This window comes from Myotis yumanensis, unplaced genomic scaffold (assembly GCF_028538775.1).
Source record: "Myotis yumanensis isolate MYYU_CA2020_CCGP unplaced genomic scaffold, mMyoYum1.0.hap1 SCAF_4, whole genome shotgun sequence".
In the NCBI taxonomy this organism is placed as follows: Eukaryota; Metazoa; Chordata; class Mammalia; order Chiroptera; family Vespertilionidae; genus Myotis; species Myotis yumanensis.
In genome coordinates, this window is record NW_027223755.1 from 75,418,006 (window position 1) to 75,445,253 (window position 27,248).

The 27,248-nt window shown below is 38.1% G+C and overlaps 1 pseudogene; it reads left to right on the forward strand.

Moving 5' to 3' along the window:
* Window positions 1-2,222: 2,222 nt before the first annotated feature.
* Window positions 2,223-2,874, forward strand: LOC139009453 (high mobility group protein B3 pseudogene; annotated as a pseudogene).
* The last annotated feature ends 24,374 nt before the right edge of the window (window positions 2,875-27,248 follow it).

Below are 27,248 nucleotides of genomic sequence, written 5' to 3' on the forward strand. Positions count from 1 at the left end.
CACATAGCCACTTCTCAAATACTTTTTCTGTAACTCCAGCCTTAAACTACCATTCCACCTATCTCCTAGAAGTGATAACTCAGATATTTCAACACAACTTTGAGCAGGTTAAAAACAAACAAAAAACACATTCTTTCTCAATTCAAACTGGCTCCCCCTTTGACTTCCTTAATGTGACCAGTTTTGGGGGTTTTCCTAAAGAAATCATACTTGAAAGATGAGTCATCCTATCTCTGTATTGAGGAGTATCAGGGTTTATCAATTCCTTTTTACGGGAAAGTCTTTCATTTGTACCCACAGTACCACAGTCACCATTCTTACCATCCTAACACTGACATTATTATAATGATGTCCTGCCATTAATCTCAGTCCTTGAAATAAGAAAAGAAGTGTTGCCCTAGCTGGTTTGGCTCAGTGGATAGAGTATCAGCCTATGGACTGAAGGGGCCCAGGTTTGATTCTGGTCAAGGGCACATGCCTGGTTTGCGGGCTCAATCACCAGTGGGGAATGTGCAGGAGACAGCCGATCAATGACTCTCTCTCGTCATTGATGTTTCTATCTCTTTCTCCCTCTCTGAAATCAATAAAAATATGTTGGGTTTTTTTTAAAAAAAAAGAAAAGAAAAGAAAAGAAGTGTCAACAGCATCAGCTGGGGTCAGTGCCCCAGAAAGGGTAAAAAACAAATGTAAGCCCAGAATCTAGGCATTATTTGGGGGGGGGGGGGGGGAAGGTCAAGTGTTATTCACCTGTCAGGCAGAAGAGAATTTAATCTCTGTGTATATAATAATATCGTCTTAATGGTGATAGGAATGATGAGCAATAAAAAGAGAAAGGCGTTGCATTTTTTTAATCCATGGTAACTTCTATACAAAGAAGTATTTTTGTTCTTGTTATTTTACTACTATGGCTTTGAAATATAGCATGGGATTTGTGTGCAATCACTTCCACATACAAGAGGGATCAGCTGGAAATTAAGTCCTAATTCCCGTGTATGAAAGCTGCCTAATCACTTCTTTAAGAGAAACAAAACAAAATTTGAAATATGGCACTCAGCATTCCACAGGAAACTGTTGAAAATATTACATACAGCACACCTTCAAGCTTACACTCTGGTGAGAACACTGGAACCATAGATATTGTTTTTGGATCAGGTAAAGCAGTGTTTCTCATGCAACACAGCATGGGTGAGCTAGGACTAGAATCATAATCTTAGGGCTGCAGCCAAAAGTTACAGGTTCCAGACTCCAATTAAAAAAAATCCCCTCCCTGTCACTCTCTTTTCTTCTCCTCTGAGACTTCCCTAAGAAATCAATGTAATGAGGGCACGGTGCACACACCTGTCCACAGAGCACAGAAATGAACTCAGAATGCCTCCAAGGGACACATGCAGAACCTAGGAAAGCAGAGAGAAGCCTTCCATATGGAATCTGCCTGTTATCTGTATCACACATTTTCCTTCTTTCTTGAGAAGGATTTAATATTATTTAATATTAATATCAGCCTTCTCAGTTCTTTGTTGCATAAAACATACCTTCAAACCAAACACTAGGGACTTTACCCTGATCTGGCCCTTACGCCAGAAAAATGAGATTGCAAATGCACGCCTCCCGATTGTCTGCCTTCCTCCTCAGCCTAGTTTCCCTTCATTCTTCTTTCCAAAATTGTGTGTCAAAATCAATGTGCACCAATTTTTATCCAACATTTAGGCACCAGGTCTATAAAAATGCAAAAAGGGAAGTATAGACGAGAAGGAATAAACTCCCATACACCTTCATGTCTAACTGTACCAAGCTGCCCATTTGTAGCTCCCCTCTCCCCCTGAAAAAAAAAGCAACATATGAATTTAATTGTCTTTTTTTTGGGGGGGGGGGTTGTTTTGTTTTGTTTTGATTTTTGGAATTTAGAAACATGTTGACAATTAAGCACAGGAATGATTTGAGCTTTTGTGCACTCTGACCCTTTGCCTACTTCTGTAACCATGATCAGAACATGGACTCATCACTGCAATATACACCTCTTCCTCAGAACTTAACTAAACACTGTCACCTGCTCTTATCAACCTTTAAGTGATAATAGCATGTATTCTTTTTTTGCTCATCATCTTAGCCATGTTTTCTATTTTCTGTTCCATTGCTTTAAAATATCTCACTTGGAGGTCGCTAGCACAAGGCTGGGTAGCACTGAGCCTCGTGTTGTGCCCTGCGCTGCCCAGACTAGCGAACAACAGTCAGGATGGCTACAGGTGATCCCAAGAAGCCAAAGGGCAAGATGACTGCTTATGCCTTCTTTGTGCAGACATGCAGAGAGGAACATAAGAAGAAAAACCCAAAAGTTCCAGTCAATTTTGCAGAATTTTCTAAGAAGTGATCTGAGAGGTAGAAGACAATGTCGGCAAAAGAGAAATCTAAATTTGATGAGATGGCAAAGGCATATAAAGTACGCTATGATCAGGAAATGAAGGATTATGGACCAGCTAAAGGAGGCAAGAAGAAGGAACCAAATGCCCCCAAAAGGCCACCATCTGGATTTTTCCTATTCTGCTTGAAATTCCGCCCCAAGATCAAATCCACAAACCCTGGAGTCTCTATTGGAGATGCGGCAAAGAAGCTGGGCGAGATGTGGAATAATTTAAGTGACAGCGAAAAGAAACTTTACAACAATAAGGCTGCAAAGCTGAAGGAGAAATATGAGAAGGATGTCGCCGACTATATAAGTCTAAAGGCAAGTTTGATGGTGCAAAGGATATCGGTAAAGTTGCCGAGAAAAAGGTGGAAGAAGATGAAAAAGAGGAGGAGGAAGAGGAGAAGGAAGAAGAGGAGAGGAGGAGGATGAATAAAAAAACTGTTTATCTCCTTGTGAATACCTTAGTGTAGGGGAGCACCATAATTGACACAGCTCTTATTTGAGAGGTGTCTGTTGCCCACATTAGGATTAATTACACAGATGGATCATGACCATATATAGTCTCTCAAAGGGCTCTAGAAATTATCAGTGGTTTACAGGAAGTGGCTATGGGTGTCCAGAGCACCCTGAAACTGTATCAAAATTGTACATATTTCCAAACATTTTTAAAATGAAAAGGCTCTCATGTTCTCCTCACTCTGTGCACTTTGCTGTTGGTGTGACAAGGCATTTAAAGATGTTTCTGGCATTTTCTTTTTTTTTTTTTTAATCTGTAAGGTGGTGTTAACTATTTGGTTACTAGAGACCCAGAACACGAAATCATGCGCGGTTAGGATCCCTAGGCCTAGCCTGCAATTAGGCCCATTTCTGCCCGCTCGCCAGTCTCCGGCCGCCGCTGCCACTGCTGCTGCCAGCCAGCCTGTTTCCCTCACAGGCCCTTGTCCTGCCCCACCGCCGCCACCAGCCAGCCGGTTTCCCTTGCAGGCCCTCATCCCACCCTGCCGCCTCCACCAGCCATCCAGCCGGATCCCCTCACAGGCCCTCGTCCCTCCCCACCACCACTGCCACCAGCCACCCCATTCCCCTCGCCAGCCCCCCACCTCATAGCGACTGGTCGAGCCGTCGTTCTGGTCATCCTGCTTATGGTCTGACCTTTTATTATATAGGATTGGCTAGAAATTCTGAGTTCTCAACTGTACATCTCTCTAGTTTGTAAAAAGAACAAACAACCAAGACAAGCTTTTGGTGCTCTTTGCTTGGTGTTGGGCTGCAGAGAAGATGCCCTGTGGAGGGGCTGTAGCTCAGGGCGTGCACTGGGAGGCTGGACCTGTGGACACTGCAGTGGACATCCATTCAGCTTCAGGTTGTCTTGATTTTGCATATAGTGACAGAGCATCCTGCCATTCTTAACTGTGGAAAAAGGGGGGTCAGCTGGCATGAGAAATGTTTGGATCTTTCTTAGTTAAGTGTGGTAGTTTTAAACTGTTTTAAAACAAACTGTACAACTCTTCGTTGTCAACAAAGTGAAAGTCACTGCATCAATGAAAGTTCGAGAACCTTCTGTGCTAAACACAATTTGCAACGTTTTGTTATTTTTTTTGTATGTTTAGAATGCTGAAATGTTTTTGAAGTTAAATAAAATCAGTATTACGTTTAAAAATAAAATATCTAACTTGGAGATTTTGGGGTTTGTTTTTCATTTTATTTTTTTGCTTTACTCTTTAAGTAAAACACTGTTAGAAAGATGTTTGTTTTTTTGTATTTCAATCCAAGTGATTTTTTTATTGTTGAGAGTATTACAGATGTCCCCCCTTTTCCCTCCCATTCACCCCTCCACCCCTCCTGGACTGCCCTGCCCCAGACCTTCACCACCCTTTTGTCTGTGTCCATAGGTAAGATCTTTGGTTAATCCCCACCCCTTCCCTCTGAGATTCAGCAGTCTATTTCATGTTACCATGCCTCTGATTCTATTTTATTCACCAGTTTTTTTTTTTCATTAAATTTCTTTCAAGTGATTCCTCATGTTTAGTCACAGGCTCCATTGAAAGTAAATACAATCTTCTCTGGGTAAGCACATGTGAGGAACAAATGAGCAAAATATACTTTTCTGATATAAAGCAAGTGGGAATATTTAGTGATAAATACAGTAACATACTCTTAGTTACAGTGAAAATGGGGTATTTTTTTTATTTCCAGATAGTATTCCTAAAAAATAAATGACATTTTCCTCAGGACTTTATTTTTTATTGTATAAAATAAATATTTGTACTAAAAACTGATTTTCTAAATATTTAAGATGTTTTGCCTTACATCTTAACGGAATAAATTGATAAATTAAAAAGTGTGCACAAAATTATTTGTTCTAAAATTAAAAATAATAAATGGTCTCATTATCATTGAAACTAAATTCATTACTAAAAGCAGTTGAAACATGTTCAACCCAATTAAATGGGCTGCTATACTATGAGCTGGTATTAATTTTACCTCATTTATATTAATGTAAAGCAAATCATCAAAGCAGAAGTGAAACTGTAACAGCATTTGTTAGTGAATTCCACTTAATGCTCTGGCAGTATTATAGACATATCATTAAATACATAGTCGCAGTGCTAAATCACTTATTGAAAATATTCCTCTTAATGTAGCCCTTAATTTTGGCCACTATCAAAAGAATACTTCATCTTGAAGAGCTATCAAAATATTGATCTGAAACTCTGAATCTAATTGGCTATTTCACAATTATATTGTCTAGGGGAAAAAATAGTTGGCAACGTTTGTCACTTATGGACAATTATTCTTATAAGAATAAAGAAGACAAAGCTGCAGATCAATTACCTGTTAGATATCCTGAGTTTTGAGTGATTACCTCTTTTATCAACAATTTATTTTCTCCCAGAAATAGTGTAAAGTTAATTCTTATGCCATGCACATGTGATCACAATTGATAAAGGATTTATGATATAATCATAAATCAATTTTTGTGCTCACTCTTCTACTAAGATATATAATAAGGTAGAAAACATCATTTGTCATATATCTTCAGTACCAAAAATGTAGATATATTGACATGTTTTATTATTGAATTTGGTATGTTAAAATATTCCAGAATGTGGGGGGAACTCACACTTTTGATTATTTTCTCTCATTCTATGTAGGAAAGAAGTTTTGTTTAAATAAATGTATAGCATTTTTGAAAGTTCAAATAAACCTATTAAAATGAGCACTTAATTATTAACCTTTTGAAATAAATATTAAGTCTTTTCCTTATACACAACTTTCTTCTTATTAAGAAACTAGAGGCCTGGTACACAAAGTTTTTGCACTGGGCGGGGGGGGGGGGGGGGGGGGCGGGGAGCTCTCGCAGTCTGGGAGCCCTAGGGGGATGTCCAACTGCCATGGGGAGTGGGCCTAAGCCGTCAGTGAGACATCCTTAGTGCTCCCACAGAGGTGGGAGAGGTTCCCGCCACTGCCTCTGCACTCACCAGCCATGAGCACAGCTTCTAGAGCACTGACCACCAGGGGGAAGCTCTTGTGTTGAGCGTCTGCCCCCTGGTGGTCAGTGCATGTCATAGCGACCAGTCGTTCAGCTGTTCAATTTGCATATTAGCCTTTAAATATATAGGATAGCGATTGGATCTGAATAGAACAGTAATCAAGATGACAAAACAAAGCCAAAACTATTTATATGGCACATTTGCCAATTCATTTTCTATAGATAAGCTGATAAAAGAACAGATAAGACAAGGTATACAGATCAATAACTGGGTTACTGCTGATAACTACTGGACTACTGATCATTTCCTAGTCTTTGACTAAGAGAGATGTACCTTCAGCATATGGAAAGAGACCTGTGAAGGAGATCTGTATTTCTTTTTCACATGTGTGCTGGGATTTAGTATTCTTGGGCCACATCACTGCTGCTGTATTCCCAGAGCATGAACATAAGAGTATGTCATCTCACAAGTAACTTGCTTTTTTGAGTATACTGGGATACAAGATCACGCAACCTTTCCCCACAGCCTGTGAATTTTCTGATTGCTCCTGGTTCTCCACTTACATAACAAAAATACAAGAGTTCTTATAGTGTTTACCCTGGGGTTACTTTTTAATAAGTGCCGGAACAATTCCTTAGCTGAGGTTTAATGAACTCAAAAAGAGTTGCTAAACATTCGCAGATTCTTTAGTTTGTTGTTTAGGGAAGTATAACTTAGGAATAGTTTTTGAATACTTATTTAAAAATTATATGTGATTAAACCAAATAGAAATTTATGTTTTTCCCATAAAAGTTTGATGTTTCCGATCCCAGACTTCCATGGTGAGCTCTGTGATATCATCATCATCATCATCATCATCATCAAGTGCCTTCCAGCTCACGGCTGTGTTACTACTGGAGTGTCATCCTTACCTACATAGTCCAAACTGGCTGCCCAAGCTCCAGCTGCTGCACCTGCACTCCCACGGCAGGATAGGGAAAGTTGGAGAAATGTGTATGTCCTTTCTTTAAGGAGACATCTTAGAAGTCCCACAGGATAGCTCTCCTTATTTCTCATTGTTCAGAACTTATCACATGGCAATACTTAGCTGCAAGATGGGCTAGGAAATGTAGTTTTTAAATGGTGTGTCAACTGCCAAGTTAAACATTGGGATTCTGGTGGAGGAGATTAGATATTAAACGGCAACCAGCTCACTCTGCCACAATACCCATTTCCCCTTTCAAAAAATTTTTCCAGTATAATAAAAAAAGGAAAACAAAAGAAGACTGTGAAATTAAACACTGCTCCTCAGACAATGCTTTAGAACTTAATGTTTGCCACAAAATAAGTATGTATGACCAGGGTATTTCTGCCGTCTACTTACTGCAAAATTGGGAATCTAGACTGCAAGCTCCTTAAAGACAGGAACTAGACTTTAATTCTTAGTGTTTATCCATTATAAATACAATGAATGTACACTGACAATCGAATGAATGAATTAAATGATTAGGATAACTTGAGATGCAAATGATGGAAGGTAAAAATGTCATACCTCCCAAATACCTGAACATTAGATCGAGATTTAACATGCCACTTAGTAACTAGGGATGTCATGCAAGTCAGTCATCCAGACTCTCTAAAGCTCAATGTCCTTCATTCTAGAATGGAGGACATAGGCCAATAAATAGTAACACTAAATTATAAAATTGATCTGATGATACATAATGAGTCCAAACTTAGTGAATTACATCACTATTCTCCTCGTTGCCCTCATCAGGAATCTAGGTACCATGATTGACTGATTTTTCTTTGTACAGTCTTCCCACATATAATTAATTACCAATCCTCTTAAGGTTTACCTTCTGTGTCCTAATCTGTCCAAATAGTTTTACATTAAACTTTACTTATTTTAGTCTCTTTCTATTTTGTTGTGAACTGAGCTCTTTAGATTTCTATCCTTTACATTTTAGAGTCCAGATGCCACATTCTGGAGCTCTTTCTGCTTTTCTCACACCACAGATACATGGTTCTGGGCTGTTCAAGCCTATGGATCAGAATGAAAAGCCCAACTTTCAGTATTCTATTTACAGAAAAGGGGCTTATCTCTGGATAACTCTGTTGATGTAACTCCCAACTGTTGCTGGCTCTTCCAACCATTTGTCTCCAAGGAACACACTGGCTTTCTTAATATGTGGATTTCTAAGAATTGTGTGACTCACTTCTGAAATGCTCTTTAGTTTTTCACATTTGCTCTTCCTTTCATGGGAAGTAAAGGAGAAAATCACCAGAGAGTGATCAATGAAGTTTTTATCAAGTGATGACAATATCTATCCAAGAAAAAATGATTCTTGTGGCAACTGTACTTATTATCACTTCACTCTTATATTTTCTTCTTCAATCACTATATTATTTAGATGGAAAAACCTCACTGGGATGAGCCTTTGAGCATTTTTCATTTTTAACTTGGCCTTCTAGAAGAGATATTTTTTTAAAAATTTTTCTCCTTTATTATTTTTAAGATATTTTAAATATACTTCAATGCTAGTTTAAAACATAATGTTATTTATCATACCAGAACTAAACAACTTTATTGGACATTTTTATTTTTCTATGGAAAAAATAGCTCCAGAAAATTGACCATGAAGATCATTCTGAGAATAAGAACATGAGTTTTTAAAATTTAAAACTTGAATTGAAAAAATATAACAAAGTACAACTTATAAACATATGGTCATATAGAGGGACATAGGAATATTTACTTCTGTATTTTTTCATTAGCTTGCCTTGTCTATTCTGAAGTGGATATGTGTCTTGGAAATATTCCTTTATGCTCTTATATTTTCGTTTAATTTTGTTCTTTTCTTAATTTCATTGGCTTATATAATATAAGCAGTTTGAATATAAGATATTTAGCTATAAATATCTTAAATATAATAGTTACATCCAGGGATGTCAGTTTAATTGTGACAATGAGGTAAATAATATCTCTCTCTCTCTCTCTCTCTCTTTCTCTCTCTCTCTCTTTCACACACACACACACACACACACATACACACACAGGCACAAACACATAAATACACATTTAAGCACACATATAATATTCAGTCCTATACTAGGATACAGGGATTTATATACACAGAAAAATACAATCTCCCTATAAGTCCATAGATATATGATTAATAATTTCCTATTATAAAACTACTAGAGGCCCAATGCACAAAATCTGTGCACATGGGGGGGAGGGGTCCCTCAGCCTGGCCTGCACCCTCTCGCAGTCCGGGAGCCCAGTGATCGATCACTCGCAGAGGGAGGCCATGCCCACCTGCCGCAGCACTGCTGGCCAGGTGGCCTGGACCTCCCTCTTTGCCCCAAAGAGGTAGGCCCTGCCCACCCATCTGGGACTCCAAGATGGATCGCCCCCACAGAGGGAGGCCCTGCCCACCCATCTGAAACTCCAAGATGGATCGCCCCCACAGAGGGAGGCCCTGCTCACCCCTGTGGCTGATGGTCGGTGGCCTGGGCCTCCCTCTTTGGGGCAATCGCAGAGCCCCCGATTGATCACCCTCCTGGCTGGTAGCCTGGGCCTCCCTCTGTGGGGCAATCATGGGATGATGTTGGGGCCCCCCCCGACCAATCATTTCGCACCCATCTTGGCTGGCCTGGTGCCAGTCAGTGTCATAGTGCGGCCATTCGGTCGATTTGCATATTATGCTTTTATTATTATAGACTAGAGGCCCGGTGCACAAAATTCGTGCACAGGAGGGTTCCTCTGCCCGGCCTGCACCATCTCTAATCCGGGACCCCTCTCGCAATCCGGGACTGCTCGTTCCTAACCGCTCACCTGCCTGCCTCCCTGATCGCACCTAACCACTCTGCCTGCCTTCCTGATCACCTCTAAGCACCTCTGTGTGCCGGCCTGATCACCCCTAACTGCTCCCCTGCCTGCCTGATTACTCCTAACTGCCTCTGCCTGCCAGCCTGATCGCCCCTAACTGCCCTCCCCTGCTGGCCTGGTCGCCTCTAAGTGTCCTCCCCTGCCAGCCTGATCGCCCATAACGGCCTCTGCCTCAGCCCCCACCACCGTGGCTTTGTCCAGAAGGATGTCCGGATGGATGTCCGAAAGATGTCCAGTCTAATTAGCATACTACCCTTTTATTAGAATAGATAACATATATGCCCCTAAAAAGTTAAATTATATAGTACACATTCAACTTCTTTCACCCTGCTTTTTTTCTAAATATATCTTATTGATTTTTTTAACAGAGAGAAAGGGAGAGGGATAGAGAGTTAGGAACATCAATGAGAGAGAAACATCAATCAGCTGCCTCCTGCACACCCCCAACTGGGGATATGCCCATAACCAAGGTACATGCCCTTGACCAGAATCGGACCTGGGACCCTTCAGTCTGCAGGCCGATGCTCTATTCACTGAACCAAACCGGTTAGGGCCTCCCCACTTTTTTTTTTTTAATATATTATCCACATTTGTAGATATCACATTAGTTCATTTTTCCATTGATTTTTAGAGAGAGTGGAAGGGAGAGGGATATAGAGAAAGAAACATCAATGTAAGAAACTTCCCTTCAGTTGCCTTCCTTAGGAGCCCCGACCAGGGATCCAACTTGAAACCCAGGTATGTGCCAGGTTGTGCCCTGACCTAGAATCGAACCTGCAACCTTTTCGTGCACAGGACCATGCTCACACTCAACCAACCTATCCACTTCAGCCCGGCCATTATACAATTTCTGGAATTTTATTTCAATTAATTCTTGCAAAGTCTGTGGGTTAGGTAATATTCACATTTTCCTGATGAGAGAAAAAAAAAAAAACACAACCTCTTCATTTTGAGACATTATTCTTCACTCATTGCCGTGTTTTCCTGCCAGCCCTAGAAAGGCTCCTGACAGCAGTTTCACAGGGTATCCAGAGTCGGAAGCACTCTCCTCACCACCACCCTTTCCAAAGCCTCCTCTGCACTGGCACTGAGGCTTCCCTGGAGGGCACTGAGGCTAGGTAACGCGAGACAACAACAGGATTTGGACCACTGGAGCCACTGTACACACCTCTCCCCTCTCAGCCTTTCTCTGACGTGCTGGAGATAGGCCAAGGTTTGCGGTGCTAGCACTTCAGACACAGGAAGTGCTGCAGTTTTTCCCTCTCCAGAGCTGCTGTCGCCGCTTGGAGGTTATAGGGCTGCCTTGGAAGTCCTCCGCATGCCTCCCGTTGGGGCAAACATGGTGGTGGACTCAGTGATGGAACTGCTATTTTTAGATACTTTAAAACACCCCAGCACTGAGGTAAGACTTCGCTTCTTGATTCTGACTCTGCTTCTCGGCTGTGGGACATGTACAAAAAAGCCTTCAGCATGCCTCGACTTTCCCTCCTGCCGGTGGCCTTAAATTCTGCACATACACACCCCCTCCCCCCAGCTGGGTGTGAGCACCACATCTGCCGGAGGGCATCGAGGGCCAGGACATTTCTCTGCGTTATCTTAGGCTCCTGCGTCTTTGGTTGAGTTGGCTGTTATGCTTGCTTTGCTCCCTTGCCCCCTTACGCCCATCAACTTTGGGCCTTGAAAATATCTTGGTTCTCAGGTTTAGCTCAGGTGGTGTTTGGGAGGGTCTCAGACTGCCTGTGTTTGACAGCAGTTCCGGAGACTGAGCAGGTCATGATGGCTTCATGATTCCTAAATCCCTCCTCCCAGGTCCTTTTTCTAATGAGAGTTAGGTTGCCCAGGTGTGACACTCATTCGGTTTAGGATTCACCCATTAGGACATGACATATTTGCACGGAATGGCTTTTCCGTGGAGAATACCTGCAAGGAGGAAAATCAGCAGTGAAAGGAATCAACGGATTTGGAACCCCCAGACCGGGAACCTCGCTCACTCCCCACATGTCTCCCCACTGCACTCCCCGAATGTCTCGCTTGGCAGCCGGCCTGGGTGTGTGGGAGGCTTGGAAGGCAAGCCTCCAGCCCCTTCCATGGGCTCTGTGGCTCCAGCAGGTGCCGCCATCTTTGTGGCTATGGGCACCGCCATCTTTGTAGTGGAGTGATGGTTAATTTGCATATCACCCTTTTATTAGATAGGATTAGGCTCTAATATGTCTCAAATTATTTGTGGCAAATTTGTATCAAAATGGTGTACTCAGAAGAATTACACCTTATTTATGTAACTCCCCAACTAAAATCTAAGGAAAAGTATTTTAAGAGGATTAAAACATAAAGAAGTTGACAAATAAAAAAAAAAAATAGCCATAAATGGGCTAGAAATGATGAGAAATTCCTGAAAACTAGAAAGCAAACACAATGAAATTGATACATGAGTGCAAAATACTGCTATAGCAGTGGAAGCAATACAACATCATTGTAATGGATCAAATTAACAGAAATGGCCACTGAGGAAAACACTGATAGAAAGTAATAAAATAATGAGTATGATTTATAAAGTCAACATAGAGGATCATAACAGAATATAAGCCAAAAATCAGCTATAAATATTAAATTATAAATGAGGACTAAATTTCAAAAATAGGAGTTAATGCTATTATGAAAGGGGAAAAAATGTGGATTTGGGAATGAGGAAACAGTTATGAAAGATTTATGTCCTGATGCTGAGGATAGGCCTAAGTAGATTTCTAGGAAAGAGCACTAATGGAATTACCGGTAACACTAAACATAAGTTCAACATTGTTTATCAAATCAACATCATTAATAGCTTTAATTTCATGTGTACAGTTTTAATTTTGATTGTGAAATGGTAAGTTTTTAAAATAATATTCCATGTAATTCCCTTGATATTTAGCACATGTTTATTATAGTTTGTAATATACAAATTTGTAGAATGCTAAGGAGTTATATCCAGGATTTAAACATCTTAGCATTACTGAAAGAGCCAGAAAATAACCTATTTCTAAGTATTACTGTCATGGTACCACTGTTTTTTTTTTAAACTTGTGCTCTAAGAGTGAAATTGAGTTTCATGATAATTAATTATCTGACAGTTTTTATACTGAAAGAAAAAGATAATGATGAAGACTAATATAAATGTTGACATTTAACAAAATGTTATAAAAGAAAATTTTATTATACTACAGAGGCTACTTACAAATTGATTTCTTAATAACCCAAAAGGATAAATGGACCTAACAAAAGTCTCTAAATTACTCTTACAGAATAGCTTCTGTGGATATATCTTGCTTTTAAAGATGATGAAACTGCTCAACTGCTATCCTTGGTTTCCCATGGATCATGAAAAATCATGAATTCAACTTTCTCAAGCCCTTTATCTTTGGGTCAAAGGAGATTAAACAGGCTCTTGAGGTCCTTATTACTTGTTATTGTTAAAGTTAAAATACATCCAGAATATGAACAGCGTTTAGCCCAGATAAAAGAAGACATTAAATGTATCCACAGCTTGTCATTTAAAAATGCTTTAAAATCACTTAAAGATGCAACATTTGATTTGAATATATTATTTTTACACTGAAAAAATGAAAGTCTGAGTGTAGAGCATTTTACTTTTGTTTATAAATGTAATAATGTCAAAATGATTCCTTTGATGTGTTGACCTATGAAATCCTTTTGGCATGTGGTGGTATTCATTAACTGTAATCATTAAGTCCATAGTAACTAACCCATTTCTGCTGTTACTTTTTAAAAAGACATCCTGATAAAGCATAAGGGAGAATTATTCTGCCTGTATCTTGCACTGACATGAGATATGTAATTAAAATTACCACTAAACAGCGATAACATCTTTATGAAGATGGTTTGATAAGAAATTCAGGTCAGGAATGCTAGCTAGAAGAGCATTCCTTTTGCTTTAGCTAGCATCCTTTTCAGACATTCCTTGCTACAAAAAGACAATAGATGAAAGAAAAAAGGGGAACAAAGATTCTTTGTAAACATTGGTGCTTCACTCTGTGAGGCAGATGACTACTGACCCTGAGTACTCGGTAATTTCCTTGTTCAGCCCTCAGCCTTGTCAGGTTGTAAAAGCTAAAGGTTCTCCAGGGTTGCTCTGAACATACGTTTCTATGCTCTTTTGTACTTACTGAATACTGTGCTAGCATTTCTTTGTAATCTATCGACTTTTAGTTTGTCTTTTTCCTTGTTTACTTAAAGTACTACAATATAGGTCGGGGGGAGGCGAATATATGTGCTATCATTTTCATACTTTCCCAAACATTAAGAGCTGCATTTTATTAACCCAATATTTTCTTAGTATAGCATATCTATGACAGATTTCATATTTTAAAATATGTCTTTAAGGAAATCAACACAATTGACAGAGTTATGTTTTGAGAGATTGAATGTTATGGTATTATTAGCTGAGCTCACATTTTAAATAATTTATCTACTTTTTATATAGTTTTGTTTCTGCAGGATGACCTAAGGATTGGACAAATTGTTTCTTCCATCCTATGCTTGGTACTGATGTTTGGTTTCAGATGCTATAAAATCAGGGTTGAGTTATGAGTAACTTATTCATAACACAGCTTCTAATGAAGTGCAGACATGACTTGAATAATGAATATCCTAGCCCTTTAATAAGGTTCATCTCAGGCTCGTAATAAAACCCTACATTGCTTCTATAATCCAGTGGAATTTTACCAATGTCAAATTAAGACACATAAGAGCACATTCTTAAAGTGTGATTCATAATCCTTAGGAAATGACTGTAATTGATTTACAACAAACCAGCTGCACTGAGAACTCAGCAGCCCCAAGTGATTATAACAGTTGTGCTTGAGTAAACCTGTGTGCACAACACGCTATGCTGGAATTTTTTATTTGTCAGATTGTAAAGTCCAAAGATAAAACACGTGGTTAATGGAGAACTTTTAGCAAAATGTACTGGAGAATGATCTTGCTTAGGTAAACATTGGTTTAAACACATTAATAAAAATGTCAGATACATTTAAAAATCACATAAAGAATCTATAGAGCTACCATGTGTTTCTAAAATGGAAGACTTATTTTCCCTTGTGGAGATTCCGCCTAGTTCAAGCCTTCTCCTTTGTATAAAACTCTGGCATATGCAGTGCCCTGTATCTGAAAATGATAGAGTGTGCCTTTCTGGTACAGTCTTGTCAATTACATGTGCCTTGTTTCATTAGCTACAGCTAATTATTAGCCACAGTGTTCTAGGCTATGAATTTAAATTGAGTAAAATGAGTGGTCATTTTTTATGGTTTCCTTCTAATCGTTTGAAATTCATCAGACTACTTTTATTACATGTAAAAATACTAAAAGTATAATAATCCAAATCTTTCACCTCCTTATTCAGTAACTGAATAAGTGTGGGCATTAAAGGTGACAAAGATAGATGGGGTGAACTCTGGATTTTATTTTTTTTTTTTTTTGCTTTACAGATTTTGCCCACAACATATGTTCAGGGCTATCAGGGTTATTACAGAGAACATGAACTAATCAGGTGGACAGATTCACAAACAGTGCCTAGAACACATGGTGGTCTCCCAGTGCTAACAAGGAATGTCCAAATCACTTGCAGACATGGTCAAATAATGTACAGATTTGTCATTTTGATTGTGGCTTTTAAAGCTGTGGGTAAAATAATCATGTTGACTATGGAACTTCTGGACTGAAAGGTGAGATGCTGGGGTGACCTGATTTGCTGTTGTCATCAAAAGAGAGAAAAATATGGGCTCTGTAATAGTACTGATATTGATTCAACCATCGACATGTTTTACCTTTAAAAATAATTTGTGGTTAGGGTTTCTTCTTGAGGCTAAATTTCTTAAGGGGAATTAATAGCAGAAACCCTTTTTTGTTCAAAAGTTTATAGCCATCTACTTACTAATTCTTTCCTTGGAACATTAACAGAAAATGTTAACTGACTCTAATTGTAAAGATCATTTGGGAATTCGGATTCTAAGGTAATTTGGTGATTTCGCTCTAATTTTACAAGTATTTAAATTTACTTGAAAACTGCCACTATTCTCCCATGTAGTAGAACATCCATGAGTGTGTGGATATGTGTATTCTTTTCTTTTTCTTTTAATCTATTATATATTTTATGTCACTGTAAGAGGTCTCCTGGACCACTACCCAGAGCACAGCACTCTTTATTTGCAAAGAACATCAAAAACGGAAAAATTACAGATAATATTTAGCTAAATAAAGTAATTCAAGAATTATGAAGAGAGTTTTCTTGGGAAGAGGACCCAGAATTGTGAGATTTCCAAGTAAAGGAACCCATTAAGAAACTGGACAAGTCAACAAGGACAATAGCCAAACAGAATGTTCTCTGGCTCAGCAATTATTCTGCTGATTTCCCTCAGTTTTTTAAAAAAATGAGAGATCTCTCTATTAAAGTTTCAACTCTTGGGTTCCTGGCTTTCTCTCACATTTTTTTTTTCCTCCACTGAGTCCTCTTCCCTCAACCTGTTTATCATACTCAAGGTCACAGGTAATCATTATTGAACTGTGGAAAACATTTAGAAATTAGTTATATGAATTAGGACATAAAATAGATACTCTCATATTACCCAATTAGCTTGGCCAAAGTTTGGAGTACTCTGCAGTTCTATCCAAATAAAACAGAATGTTGTTCACAAGTGTAGGCTTTTGAGACACAGAGGCTGTTTTAGAATGTTGATTTTGATATTGCTTCATAGATGTATGAATTTGGGCAAGGCATTTAACTTTAGTAAGCCTCAATTTCCTCATCAGGAAAATGCAAAAATTAATACCTATTAAAGAAGATTTTAAGAGGATTGAAACAAAAGCCATTTTGGCAAAGCATTTAGTAGGGAATCGGACACATAGATGCTAAGTAGGTGGCATCTATTGTATTGATGAGACAATAATCTTGGTTACTCCATTTTGAATTTTCAGGCCTGGCTCTAGGCCCTAATCTTGGGGGGGAGAATATCCCTATTAGTTCTATTTCTATTTGACAAAGAGGTTAAGTTCCTCTCTTTTTCATCCTCTCATTAAAATACTGTGACTTTTTCTGCTCAGGACAGTGCTACTCTTTGACTACAACTTGAAATTGCATTTTATCAATCACCTGAACAGAGAACTACTTCAACTTCTATAATTTACACCCTCCTCACCCTGACCCTCCCCACCATTCCCATAACATTAACATAACTGCGTTCAAATTCATTCTTGTATAGCTCAGAGAAGAGTTATCCCCTCCCTCTGGTCCATGGTTATTTCTCAAACTCCTATGGATCCTAGTTAACCCCTTTTTTATAGTTCTCACTCCTTCAATAATCTTTCCTCTTCGTTGTTTTCTTTCTTCAAATGGCCTTTAATCCCCATCTGTAAGTATGTTTCAGCATATATCATCTTCAAAGAAAAAAATCCTCCTCACCCCAAGGCTTCCTCGATTTCTTATTCATAACTAAGAGTCTTGAATGTATCCACCCTGCTGATCCAATTTTCCCACTTTCATTCATTCATCAAGCTAAAATGTTGCTATTGACCCCACCTTTTCATTGAAAGCTTTCTTCCCCTGGTCACCTTGATCTCTTATCTATAAAGCCCAATGGATGTTTTTTAGTCTTTATTTGCAAAATTTGAAAATGCTGATCTTTGTCTCCTGGAAGTCTACCTCTCTTAGTTTCCATCAGCATCACTCTCTCCAGTTCTCCTCCTATGTCTCTGGCTACTTTTTGAGATCCATGATTAGATCCTTTTCTTGTACCTATTTCTGCATTATAATTATTCCATCTTTAGTTCTCTTTCATTCAATAAAAGCACACTTGTTGGTCTGACATACACACCCATGAAAATTATCTACATTTCCAGCTTAGCATCCTAATCAAGATGTTGGTCCATAAAACCACTGTTGAAAAACTACTACTTGGACAACATTTCAACATAAAGTGGCAAAAAACAACATAACAAGATCCCTGTATAACCCACAAATCTTAATTCTCTATCTTAGAGACTTATATCATCATATTGCCAGTCTCTTGAGATGTCTAAAGGTTATTTTAGATTTCTCACTTTCCTACATTCACTCCATTTCAACATTTTTGCCAGTTCTACCTCTAAGTGATATACTTAACAATTTATTTTCCTTCTCTACTACCCCTGCCTTCGCCTTATGTTGGATGCTCATCTTTTCTTACCTGGATTTCCTATTTACCTCTCCTTCTATTCTTCCTTTCCTCCCTCTCCAATCTAAACCTACACTGACACAAAAATGATTTTTATAAATCAGATCATATCATTCTGTTAAGTCATTCCAAGTCTTTCTATTACCTTTAGGATAATTTCTATCATGCAATGCATCTGTCATGGTCTTCTTCTCCCACCACTTTCCTATATATATTAGTGCTAATATCATGCTAAGATATTTGTAGACCCTGAGAGATTCTGTACATGCTCATGTCTTCGCTCTGTCCATACTTTTCACATTATTTTTCAATTGATCACATCCTTCTGTTTCTTTAATATTCACCTCAGCTTTCACTAATATGAAGGGACATTCTTTATCTACTGACAGAGTTAAATGTGCCTTCCCTGTGCTTCTGTTATAGTTGGTAGGTATTTCTACTATAGCTCTTATCACTATGATTTTATTTATTCGTGTCTTACTCACTAGACTATGAATGAGATCCTCTAAGAAGAAAACATGACCTTCACTTTGTCAGCTGCACAGGTCCTCTCACCTAATGCATATTTGACATTCTAAAAATTTCATTTAAATAATAGCTAAACAATCACCTCAATCCATGTCCCTTTGCTCTGCCATCAGCCCCTTGCAGTTGTTGATAGTGTATGCTGTGATCTTTTCTCTCCCTTTTTCCTTTCTGACCCTTGCTTTTCAGGTTTTTACAATAGGAAATTTACCTAAATATATCTGATATAGAAATCTCTATTGTTTCTTTCTGTGAGTTCTGATTTTCTTTGACATTTCTCACTGAACCCTACCTCCAGTAATTACAGGATCTTAGCTCTTCAAAACAGCAGTACATCAGCAGCACAACCTGTTTGGCTTGGAGACTGCATTCATCTCAGATAAAGTCCATTACATTGCTCTCAAAAAGTTACTAATTTAAATGCCCTATAAGATGTTAAATTGAATTGATATAATGTCTTGGGAAATTATAGCTTTGATTTCACTTAAAGCACACAATATACTAAGGCCTAACATTCATATTTCAATACAAATTTATTTCCCTTTGAGAGGTTAAATCTAAACCTTTACTAACTCTTTAGGAAGAAGAGTGCTTTGCTTATGGCCAGAATCATTCTAAAAATATTCCTTATACTCACAGGCAAGGACGATTCAAGTGAAAATATACCACAAAACATGGAATTGACAGCTACAGATTTAATGCAGACATTTCACGGAATTGGATATCATAGAAGCCTCATTCTAACTAGAACCTATTTTTGTGTTTTTATTTCTTTTTAAAGACATTGCTTTAGGGCAATGATAATAAAGAAATAGCATTTATAAATGTTATATACTAGATGGCTAGTATGATTTCAAAGCCTTGTCTAAGTTATAATCTCAAAAGGTCACCATTCTTTCTTCTTTCTTTGGAGTCAAACTTAATTAGAGGGTCTTTAAATTGATCAGACTGAATACACCAGGAGAATTTCCAAATATGTTTTTGCCTCATTATATATACATCCATGATGTGCTCAGCTAAACTTAATTTTGTAATTTCCACAAATATAAATTAAAAGATCAGAATTCCACAAATTCAAGAACTCAGTTGTTTATATAACTTTGAGAAACTTGATATATATTGTAGCTTCAAAGCTCTATGGAAGAGCTTGCCATGGCAGCATAACATACAAATAATTATTTTCAAAATTATCTTATCCTCTAAAATAAGAAGTGTATAAAAACATATATATGAAATTAATTAAGAAAGGAATACAAATAGCTTATTAGCATTAGAAAATATTCAACTTCAAAAAAACAACAAAAAAAGGAAATTTAAATTAAAGAGCCAATATGTTGGTAAAATTTTGGGGAAACGTGCACTCCTATATAGGACTGATGGAATTTGAATTGATAAGAACCTTTGTGCAGGGCATTTGTCAATAATTTAAAGAAAATCATAAAAACATATATATTTTTTCTTTTTAAAAAATTTATCTTTATTGTGAAAGTATTACAGATATTCCCTTTTCCTCCCCATTAAGTCCCTTCATCGCACACCCACCCCCAGTCCTTCATCACACTATTGTCTGTGTCCATGGGCTATGCATATCTATATATATATAAAAGCCTAAGTGACCGAAAAACCAGTCTACCAGTTGCTATGCTGCACACTGACCATCAGGGGGCAGATACTCAACGCAGGAACTGCCCCTGATGGTCAGTGCACTCCCATAGCAGGAGCGCTGCTCAGTTGACCTGCTCAGTTGACCGACAGGTGCCAGACACCGGGCTCACGGCTGGCAAGCCTCCCATAACAGCTATAGCTGAAGACTACTGAGTTACACTGGCACCCAAGAAAGACTACTTTAGGACTGGCCTCCCACTAACTTTTGGTATAACACTAAAACCCAAGTCCATAAATAGCTCTGGCCTCAGTTTCCTTACTTGTAAAATAAGTGAGTTACATACTATACTCTCCAATGTCCTCTCCAGCTAAAAACATGCTGCCTTCTTCATCGACATGTCCCCTCTGCTGAAAGCTTTGTTATGACTCTAACTTCAATTTATTTAAGCAATCCCATCTTTTTATTGGTAACATTAGTGTCTTAAACCTAAATTAAATGTCATAAGATATTTATTTTTGGAGCTTTCTCATGGAATTCTTGGTAAAAATAAATACAAATAAATATATTCACAGGATGAATTACAATTCCATGTCAATTTAACTCATTTCAGCATGTGTGGCAGGAGTAGGGTAAAGTTTATTTCATAGCTGAGGCTTACAACTCAGATATAAGTATGGTTATAGTCATTATAAATTTAAAAGGTGATACTTATTCAAATTAACAGTAAGTAATCAAATTGAGTTTTGAACTAACTCAAGTTTCCCAATCCAGGGCTCATGACATTTTTGTATATTTTAATCACAACCTTGGGGCTGTAGGAGAGGCAAACCTTTAACTTGCTTTGGCTAGAGCTGAGAATTAAATTGAGCTAAGTCATATCAATAGGAGAGAAGCATACAAATGTATTTAATATAAGTTTTACTTGACATAGGAAACTTCAGAAGGAACAAAGACACAAAGAAACACCAAAATCTACTTGCTCTTATATTAAGTTGAGCAAAGAGAGACAACTGTGGGCAAGTAACTAAACTATGTTGAGAGGCTAAACAAAGATAATAATTTTAACAAGATTTGTTTGTATAGATTTTTCTGTCTCAACTTCTCATCCTTGATGATAAGAATGTTACTGGCTTTCTGTCATAGGGAGGAAATCTTTCATATAGAAATTTCATCTCCTGCTTTTAAGAAAAAGAGGGAAGCCCAGCTGGTGTTGCTCAGTGGTAGAGCATCAGCCATGAACGAAGAGGTTGCTGATTCGATCCCAGTGAGGGCATATGCCTGGCTTGTGGGCTCAATACCCAGTAAAAGACATGCAGGAGGCAGCCAATCAATGTTCTTTTTCATCGATGTTTCTATCTCTCTCTCCCTTTTCCTTCTCTCTCTCTAAAAACAAATCAATAAAAATATGTTTTTTTAAAAAAAGAAAAAGATGGAAAGTCAAAGTAATTTTCTTTTATTTGCTGGTTTTCAAGGGCCTTTAACTCAAATAGTCAATATGACAGAGCAGCATATTTTGGGATGGCAAGTTGGAACAGCAATACTGCTGCTTCGTTTTAAATAAAAGAGATTTGGGAGTTCCTGTGAACCATTCTGGGAAAAGCTGGGTCATGTTACTACAGATGGTCTCACGGAAGAATGTAAAATGTATGACTTCTGTCACTAAAAAAAAGAGGGGGGGGGAGGATTAAAACTAGAGAGGCATCATCCAAAGCTGTTCTACTCACAAGAATATGAAAAAAGCAAAGCCATCCACTAATTAAATGAAAAATATCCTCCTCTGAGAGAAAGCAGATTGGAATATTGGCAAGACTCCTATGTTAAGTGATTGTAGTATGTCATATAATATCACTCATTTTAACTGTTGAAAATCATGCTGCTAGATATCTCACTTTATATTTGGAAAGAACCACTAATGTTCATATCATACAACAGCTCTTGGTATAAGTGTGGTAAACACAGGAGAGAAGTACTTGGCAAACACTTTTTTAATACTAACAAAAGCCCATACAATGGGAGAATTCTTTTTTTAAACTAGCAATGGTATTGAGTCATGATGTAGATAATGAAATCAGTGCTGATGGAACAGTAACGTGCTAACAAAGCCATGTGTTGTTCAGTGAATAATAAAGGACTGTGTGTGAATGTCAATCCTTACACTGTTTTATTGATATTAGGTTAGTATTGAACAATGGTGAAATTAAAGACATGCTAAAACCAAACTCATTTAGTATACACTTTTAGAGACTGTGCAAAATAACAAACAACAAAATTGGTGAATCAACACCAAGTATGGAAGCAGCCAAACAGAATGATACACTCAAGAGTGTTTGAAATGTGTTATGGCACTTTACTGCACTTCACAAATGTTGTGGGTTTTCTTACAAATTGAAGGTTGTGGCAACCTGCATCAAGCTCATCTATTCGCACCATTTTCCCAACAGCATTTGCTCACTTTGTGCCACATTTTGATAATTCTCTCAATATTTGAAACTTTTTATTATTATTCTATTTTTATTATTATTATATTTTTGATGATCTTTGATCAGTGGTCTTTGATGTTACTATTGTAATTATTTGGGGGCAACACAAACCTCGCCCCTATAGGATGGCGTATTTAACTGATAAATGTTGTGTGGGTTCTGACTGCTCCACTAACCAGTTGTTCCCCATGTCTATCCCTCTCCTTGGCCCTCCTGATTCTATGAGAAATAACAGTATTGAAATTAGGCCAATTAATAACCCTACAATGGCCTCTAAGTATTCAAGTGAAAGGAAGGGTCATATGTCTCTCCCTTTAAATCAAAAGCTAGAAATGATTGAGCTTATGAGGAAGGCAGGCCAAAAGCTGAGAAAGATGGAAAACTAGGCCACTTATGCCAACAGCCAAGTTATGAATGCAAAGATAAAGTTCCCGAGGGATATTAAAGCCGCTACTCCAGTGAACACACGAATAACAAGAAAGCAAAACAGCCTTATTGCTGATATGGAGAAATTTTTAGTGGTCTGGATAGAAGATCAGCCACAACATTCCCTCAAGGCAAAATGCAATCCAGAGCAAATCCCTAATTCAATTCTATAAAAGCTGAGAGAGGTGAGAATGCTGCAGAATACAATTTTGAAGCTAACAGAGGTTGGTTCATAAGGTCTAAGAAAAAAGCCAGCCCTAGCTGGTTTGGCTCAGTGGATTGAGCATTAGTTCTCAGACTGAAGGGTCTCAGGTCAATTCTGGTCAAGGGCATGTACCTCAGTTGCAGGCTTAATTCCAGGCCTGGTCGGGTGCATGCGGGAGGCAACCAATCCATGTGTCTTTTTCACATAGGTATCTCTCTTGCTCTTTTTCTCTCCCCCCTCCCTCTCTCTTTCCCCTGCCTTCCTTCCTTCCACTCTCTCTAAAAGAAATCAATGGAAAAATATCCTCAGGTGAGGATTAACAACAACAAATAAAAGCCATCTCTATAACATAAAGTTCAACATGAAACAGAAAGTGCAAATGTAGAAACTGCAGCAAATTATCCAGATCTAGCTAAGATAATTAATGAAGGTGGCTATACTAAATGACAGATTTTCTATGTTGATGAAATAACCTTATATTAAAAAAGATGCCATCTAGAACTTTCACAGCTAAAGAGGAGAAGTCAGTGCCTGCTTCAATGCTTCAAAGGACAGGCTGACTCTCCCATTAAGGGCTAATGCAGCTGGTTACTTCTATTTGAAGCCAATCTCACTTACCACTCTAAAAATCTTAGGGCCTCCTTAAGAATTATGCTATATACACTCTGCCTGTGCACTATAAATAGAATAGCAAGCCCTGGATGATAGTACATCTGTTTACAAGCCCACTGTTAAGACCTACAGCTTAGAGAAAAAAAAAGATTCCTTTCAAAATATTACTGCTTGATGTCAATGCAATGACCACCCAAGAGCTCAGATGGAGATGTCCAGTGAGATTAATGTTGTTTTTGTGCCTGTTAACATAACACCCATTCTGCAAGCCCATAAATCAAGGAGTAATTTTGACTTTCAAATCTTATTATCTAAGAAATGCATTTCATAAGGCTCTAGCTGCCATAATGATTCCTCTGATAAATCTGGGCAAAGTAAATTGAAAATAGTCTGAAAAGGAGTCACTATTTTAGATACCATAAAGAACATTTGTGATTTATGAGAAGAGGTCAATATATCAGCATTCACAAGAGTTTGAAAGAAGTTGATTCCAACCCTCATGGGTGATTTTGAGGGTTCTAGACTTCAGTAGAGGAGTAACTGCAGATGTGGTAGAAACACCAAGAGAACCAGAATTAGAAAATGTGACTGAATTGCTGCAATCTCATGATAAAACTTCAATGGATGAGGAGTTATGTCTTAGGGATGAGCAAAGTAATCTCTTGAAATGTATTCTACTTCTGGGAAGATGCTGGGAAGAGTATTAAAGTGACAACAAGGTTTTAGACAATTATAGAAAGTTAGTTGATAAAGTAGAGGCGGGGTTTATAGAGTACTGGCTCTAATTTTGAAAGAAGTTCTGCTGTGGCTGAAATGCTATCAAACAACATTGCATGCTACAGAGAAATGGCTCGTGAAAGGAAGAAATTGCCACAGCCATCCCAACCTTCAGCAGCCACCACCCTGATCAGTCACCATCAACACTAAGGCAAAACCCTCCACCAGAAAAAAAAGATTACAATTCACTGAAGGCTCAGACAATGGTTAGCATTTTTTAGCAGTAAAGTACATTTTAATTAAGGTTTGTACTTTGTTTTTTTTTTTAAACATACCACTATTGTACACTTCACTAGGTTGCAGTACGGTATAAACATAACTTTTATATGCCCTGGGAAACAAAAAATTTTGTGTGACTTCCTTTATTTCAATATTTGCTTTATTGCAACAGTCTGGAGGTCTGGAACTGAACCCACAGTATCTCCAAGGTATTCCTGTAGTAAATGATGAAAATATTCCTTCATGTACAATGGTCATTCAGGTAAGTACCATGTCCATAATTTCAGTTGGCTTGATCAAGTTATATGCCTCAACAACATAGCATTATCTTAAATAGTTTCAAGTTATAAGTTTAGAACTAAAATAGCAAAACTTTTAATTGATATGTACTACAATATGGTTTGTTAAAAATACTAATCTGTGATGCAAATTCTTCAATCATTTAGGGTTTGACTCTTGAAATTGGTGATTTTTCTCTACATATTAGTGAAGGAAATCAATAATAGTTTTGGGCAATATACAAACTACAACCAGCATGCAAATGAATATGCTTCTAAATTGTCGATGCCCAGGAGGAAATTGAGGGTCCATTTGCTCCTATTTCTCAAGTTAATAACATTCAAGCTTCCATTTTTTAAAAAATAATGTGGTATGAATGTTAACTTAATATCTTCAATGAGAAATCTCTCCATAATTTCAGGTTAATGTTTCATCCAAAAATATGTTGAACTGCCTTATGGAGTCATGATGTACTTGCTAACACTCTCAATGACCTATAAAAATAAGCAATAATTTTCTAACTTAAAAGAAATAACTTAAGAAAAAAACATTGGGATGGGACTGATTCAAGCTATACCTCATCAAATAGAAATAGACACATCTGTAAAAGTTTGCAGGCAATTTTATCCCTCTTAATAACTTGTTATTTTTAAAGATTTTACTTTATTGAACTGTAATAAACCTCAATTTTTCTCTGTAAACTTTATGTAACAGTGGTAATCCTCATATATACTAAGCCCTGAGATTCTGAGGAAAGGGGAAATGCAGGTACCTTGGCTAAAGTACTACCATATCTCTTGGAGCTCCTAAAAATGTGTTCTTTTTAGTTGAATGTAGTTAAATGGCCTTCCTAACCCTTTACCCTGGTGACTAACTTTCCACATTTAGGTGTGGGTCCAATTCCCCAACCTAGAGATTATCAATTGTCTTGTGCTCTTCTTGAAACTTCCATTCATCTCCTGATGAGCTGAGGCTGTAATCAAAATCTGATTATTGTTTCCTCATGGGTAAAAATAAGGAAAGCATGCTGCCCAGCTGGCATAGTCGTTCCTTTCAAGAAGACACTCAGGTTTGAAAAGAAAAGAGGAAACAGAGGAGCCCTGGTTGGTTAGGCTGTGTCCTGTGCACTGAATTTGCTTTCCGGTTGGAGCCCAGGTTGCAGGCTTGATCCCTGGTCAGGGGTGGGCTGCAGGAGGCAGCCGATGGATGTTTCACTCTCACATCTCTCTCTCTCTCTCTCTCTCTCTCTCTCTCTCTCTCTCTTTCTCTTCCTCCTTCCCTCCCTCTCTCCCTACCTTCATCCTCCCTTCCTCTTTCCCTCTCCTTGTTCTTTCCTCTGTAAAATTCAATAAAAATATTTTTTTTAAGAAAAGAGAAAGCAGAACAATCTGTATTTCGAGGCTATGAAGTAATTCCTCCTACTGATTAGCCCAAAGTATGTTCAACTTACTCTTTTAAAGGTGTGTTGACAATGTGAATTATTTTAATGATGAAGAAGACTTTAAAACCACCCTCAAAAGAAAGTGACAATAGAGCCCTGGCCCTAAGTTCCACTGTGAAAATTGGACAAAGGAAAAGGGAGCACCCAGGCCATTGGGGTGGATCCAGCTTAGCTCCTGAAGCCTGGGCAATGTTCACAAGACAAAGGGAACGCAAGTCTCTTGCTACTAGCAGGCATTGCTTCCCTCAGCCGATTTGGCAAAAAAAAAAAAAAAAAAGAAGAAGAAGAAGAAATAAATAGATTATGAAGAACCTTTATGGAGGGACGAGAGTGAGAAAAGTCTTTTGCATTTGTGTTATCCACATACTTCCTGGCAATTGATTCAGTTTTGTTCCTGAAAAGGCTTTCAGCATAGCAGGGGACATGAAGCGTTTGGTGTTTTCTTTGTTCAAGGTTAACTTTTTACAAGTCTGATTTCCTCCCACTCACCCAGCTCTGCCACAGAGCTTTGGCATATGAAGCATTCCAGAGCAAAATAAAATGAAATCAAATAAAGGTTCTATTGTCTGCTCCCACGCTGGTCTTATTGGCATTTTAAAGCAATATTCAACTCTCCTATAGATGTAATTTCCATCAGTTATTCTGCCCCAGGGTAGAACACCAAGTACAAAGGGGAGGAGGGGACGAGAAACCTGACTGGAATCA